Source organism: Xyrauchen texanus, chromosome 34 (assembly GCF_025860055.1).
Source record: "Xyrauchen texanus isolate HMW12.3.18 chromosome 34, RBS_HiC_50CHRs, whole genome shotgun sequence".
NCBI lineage: Eukaryota > Metazoa > Chordata > Actinopteri > Cypriniformes > Catostomidae > Xyrauchen > Xyrauchen texanus.
In genome coordinates this window covers 32,491,450-32,496,949 of record NC_068309.1, presented here as the reverse complement: position 1 = coordinate 32,496,949, position 5,500 = coordinate 32,491,450, and the positions used below count along the sequence as shown (strand labels likewise).

At 38.3% G+C, this 5,500-nt stretch overlaps 1 protein-coding gene across 1 annotated transcript in view; it reads right to left on the bottom strand.

The window, feature by feature from the left end:
* Positions 1-5,500, bottom strand: part of LOC127628030 (glucocorticoid receptor-like) — a 101,231-nt gene that overhangs the window by 65,109 nt on the left and 30,622 nt on the right.

Genomic DNA, 5,500 nt, shown 5'->3' with positions numbered 1-5,500 from the left:
AGATCAGACCAGCTGGCATCTAAGAACACTTCACCATGAGCTTTTAAAATCCATCATGGATGTGAAATGGACTATGTATGGTGCTCCATTATTTACACATGCACTGTAAAAAATGTCTGTAGATTTTACGGTGAAAAACTGCTAAACCATGACAGTAAAAGACCGTAAAACGATAAATGGTTTAATTCAGTTTTAGTAACAATGAAACACCGTAAATGTATTTATCAGCCAAAACCGTATTTTGGACAGTTTTTTGGGGGGAAAAATACATTACTCCACTGTAAAATACAATGGCACCGTATTTGTAACAAAAATATACCGTAATATATATATATATATATATATACAAGCCATCACTGTAATTTTTGCATTTATTTTTTGTAAAAAATACATTTCCTCACTGTTAAATGTATTAAACACATATCTCTAACAAAAATATACCGTAATATATATACTAGTCAACACTGTAATTTTTACATTTAAATTTTGTAAAAAATACTTTTTCTCACTGTTAAACGTATTAAACACTGTATATCTAACAAAATATACCGTAATATACATATACGAGCCATCACTGTAATTCTTGCATTTATTTTTTGTAAAAAATACTTTTTATCACTGTTTAACATAATGGCCACGCCATGTTGGATGTACTGCTACTTCTGCTTCCCGGTTAAACAAAACATCGGAAAGGAGGTGACCTAAGGTGGGGCGAATGATGCCTGGGGTCATTTGTACTGACACCCACCTGTCAATCAAGCGGTCACACTGATAATTATGCATAACTTTAAGCCTTAATAAGATTCAGATGTCCAGACTCTGGCCTGACATACTAACACTCCTGACAGACATACCACCAGAGACTTAGGATGCGGTCGAATAGTGAAAAAATGTTGCTATTTTGCCTTTCCTAACCACTTCCTTGACCTTGATGGAAAACGTCACGGAAAGATGTGAAGGAGAATTCATAAGGGGTTAGGAGAAGACGACCACGGTGTTCAGAGAATCCAACTGCATGCACTAGACTATGTCATGATGCGACGGTGAATGTTATTGACGTGATCTGTGGTAAAACTACAAAGCTCTGGAGATGGACTACAAAACGCTCATCTGAGATACTTACTAGATATGTTCTTACTGTGTTTTTAATGCAGGAAATATAAACGTGGAAAACCCTGTGAAAAATATGACTTCATTATCAACATCAGAATTCAATAATAAATGAATATTGCCCACCTGTCACAGAAGTCAGTGTTTGTTACGCTTGTATGGTCGCTCACCCTCCTGTCCACTCATATAAACATATTAGCAAGTCATGGCAAAAATATATGATTAATCAGCAACAGTAACTTCATGATGATCTGCAGGACGCTGGATGTCACAGTTAGAAACAGTTTTTACTGTGCGTGAACGCAGCTCGACAGTCAACAACAGAACACACTTCATGATCAACATTTTTACATCAGGTCAACACGTATGTTGATATTCACATTCTCTCTGCTGCAGTCTGCATCACACTGTTTAAATACATTGTTATTGTCTTTCTTATGTCTGGTTGTGAATGACCGAACGGAGGAGGAATTGTGGTAATTCCACTTAGTTAGGAAGGTTCCTAAGCAAAATTGACTATTCAGCCGCACCCTTAGCCTCTGTGAGCCACTAGATTAGCTAACATTACAACACATGTACCACACGGAAACTTCTACTGAACTGTCGTATCAAAGCTCCAACAGACTCTCTGTACTTCCAGTGTGGCAGTGTGGACAAAAAAGAGGGTGAGGGTGACAGCACATGCTTGTGCGTGTAGCATGTAGCCACAACTGTCGTGTGCAGTCATTTGCTACATTTTTTAAAATTTGCTGAGAGAGAAAGAAAGAGAGAGAGAGAAAGAAAGAAAGAGCTGAGAGTTAGGGGAATTTGAGGCTTTACTTGTAAATGTATTTAGAGTTACAAATGTCATGAATATAATTTTCATAATCACCAATTAATCTGTTTAATATATATATATATATATATATATGTGTATATAGAGAGAGAGATAATATCTTTCACATGAAATGAACAGGTTGTAGGCTTGAAGTTTGCATTTATAGATGGTGCAATATTGTGAAAAGTTTAAAAAAAAAAAGTTTAAAAAGAACTTGCACTTGTTTTTTCTGATTTTTTTATTTTGCAGTAACCCTTTTCAATAACCACCAAAGGTAAAGATAATTGTGTTTAGCAAAATAAAACACATCAGAGTTTTTGAGTTTTAATTTGTAGAAAGAAAGGGCGCCTGAATTTAAACACTGTTTGCATCTTTACGCGGCGTCCAATCAGCGCCTTGCATTTGGCTCCGCTACCAGTTGAAGTAACGGCAGCACAGCGTCGAAACTTTATGGACTTGTCTGTACTTGTGATTTTGGATTCAGCTCATTTTCAGCGTTTTACTACAGTAAGGTTTATGTTTTATATGATTTTTAGGTTATGTTTTATGATTGATATTTCCCTGTTTGACCTGTAAGATGTATTCTTGTTGTGTTTGTGGAGAATCTGTTCATTCTCTTAAGGTGTATGTTGTACATTGTAAACTGCATCGCAATGAACCCCGTTGTATTTTCAAGTGTGTGGAAATTGGCTGTAAGCAGGTATTTTCTAGATATACATCATTAAAATCGCACTTCTATCGCCACCATAGTGCTGTGTCGTCGGTTGCTCCGGATCATGCTAACGTTATGGCTTTAGCTACACTGAAGTGCACGGTTGCACTTTGTGAGCGCCAGTGTGACGGAGTCAGGGAGTTGGTTGCTCACCTTAAGGAGCACATAGCAGAGGGACGTCCCGTAAACTGCCCAGTGAGAGGATGCAAACCTTACTGTTTACTGTGAAATCTTCATTTACTTCTCATATGTCCAGAAAACACAGACATTGTTCAGTAAATGTGATTTGTGGCCAGTTCAGGGATACAAACTCAGAAAGGCCTTCTACAAATGAGCAAAACATCCCTACCGTGCACGAAACTGTCAGTGTATCAGTTGTTGCTGAAGACACTTTTGGGGACTTGTACCTCAGAAATGTGTGTTTATTTTACATAAAACTTCAGGGGCAACTTCTTATTCCAGCATCTACTATTCAAACCATTGTTGAAGAGATTCAAAACATACATGAGATGGGACACACATATACACTGAACAGATTAAACTTGCTTCTGAAAGATTTGTCTGTATCAGATGAAGAGATTGTAAAAATCTGTGATACAGTGAAGGACTCTGACTTGTTCTCAGCTTGCCACACAGGGCCTATGAGAACAGCATACTCCAGAGCACAGTGTTTTAAAGAAATGTTTAAATATGTTGAGCCCAAAAGGGTGTTTCTAGGCAGAGATGAGAACAGAACAGAAAGATTTGCGTTCTACGTTCCTTTGTTAAACACACTGAAGAATATGTTACAATCAGGGCTCATGTCAGCAGCTCCTTATGATAATGCTGTTTCAAAACCAGATGTACTCTGTGACTGCCATGATGGTAAGGTGTTTAAATAAAACACCTTTTTTCAGGAAAATGCATCTTGCCTTAAGCTGATATTATACAAGGATGCATTTGAGGTGGTGAACCCTTTGGGTTCTGCAAAAAAGAAGCACAAAGTTTTGGCTGTGTACTTCTCACTATTAAATTTGCCCCCACATCTTCGATCAAATGTTGATCACATGCAGCTGGTTTTGCTGTGTAGAGAGAAGGACTTTAAAGACTTCAAGTCATGCCAAGTTTTTTCAGAGCTACTGGCTGACTTGAAACTACTGAAGGAGAATGGGATAGCAATGGCAGATGAATCTGTTGTTAAAAGGACTCTCTACTGCATTGCTGGAGACAACTTGGGATGCATTGGTGGCTTTACTGAAAATTTCAGTTCTTCACAATATTTCTGCAGATACTGTCTCATTTCTCGAACTCAATTTCAGGGGGATGACCCAATTTCTTGTGGACCAGAGCGAACCCCTGAAAGCTACAAGTCAGCAGTGGATCAGTTACAAGCTGAAGACGTGGCGGATGTTCATGGAGTAAAGTTCAGGTCAGAATTTAATTCCTTGAAACACTTTGATGTTTGTCTGCCTGGTTTGCCCCCGTGTCTTGGTCATGACATCTTTGAGGGTGTCCTCTCTTATGATGTTGCACTTTACCTGAGGTACTTTATTAAAAAAAAGAGATGGTTCACATACACTATTTTGAACAGACGCATTAAGCAGTTCAAATATGGATCTGTAGATGCGTCCTCCAAGCCATGTGAGGCCAGTCCTAAAACACTGCGACTTTCTGGTCATGCTGTACAAAACTGGAACTTTTTACGACTGTTGCCTTTAATCATTGGAGACAGAGTAGAAGACGCACAAGATGATGTATGGCAATTAACTCTGCAACTAAAGGACATAGTTGACTTGATTTGCGCTCAAAACATTTCTGAGCCACAAGTTCTTTACCTGGATGCTCTCATTCAGGAATATTTAGATTCCAGAAGGCAAGGTTTCCAGATACCAACTTGAGACCAAAGCATCATTATTTGCGCCACTACCCAGGACTGATTTTGAAATTTGGCCCACTGATGAGACTATGGACTATGCGCTTTGAAAGTAAGCATAGTTACTTTAAAAAGATGTGCAAGGCATTTGAAAAACTTTAAAAACCTGTGTCTCACTCTTTCAGAAAGACATCAGATGTTTCAGGCCTATCTTTCAGCTGGGTCAGTGAGTCCTCCAGCCTTGCTTATGAAAGAAGGCGTGCCTTTCTACTCTGAGCTTTACAGTGAACAAGTTAAAGACGCAGTCTTGCAATTTGGCTTCACTGAAATAAATACAAAGATTCCTGTAGATGTGCAGTATAATGGGATAATATACAAGAAGGGGCAATTTGTTGTCACTAGGAATGATGACTCGGTGGAGTTCGGTGAACTCATCCTCCTTGTAGTTAAAGATGATACTGCACTTCATTTTCTGATGAGAGTATATTCAGCAGAATTCCTTCCACACTACCACATGTACTCAGTGAAAAATGACAGTGGAAGATTGCAGTGCCTACACATTAACGAACTGATTGACATGTGGCCATTATCATGTTACATGAAAAATGGATACCAGATAGTTCAACCCAGTCTCATTGTCATTGACATTGTCACGAAATTTAATCTATTGATTCGTGTTCATGGACACGAGTTTCCCCATTTTTTCGTGTCACTCAGCACGACTTTCAATCTAATGTATTTCAATGGGACGTATTTTTCGTGCCTGCACCACGTTTTTCTTCCGAGAGCACACTATTGTTTTTTCTCAATTGTTATTCATTTTGCAAACTTTAAGAGCTACATTACTCAACATTTAATCAAGAGATTTTAATCCTCGTTTTTTTGCTTTATATTCGGTAGGCTACTCAACATTAATCTATTTTTTCGTGTCCAAAGGGCACACATATCCTTCTTTTTTTTCCGTGTCACTCAGCACGACTTTCAATGTATTTCAATGGGACGTATTTTT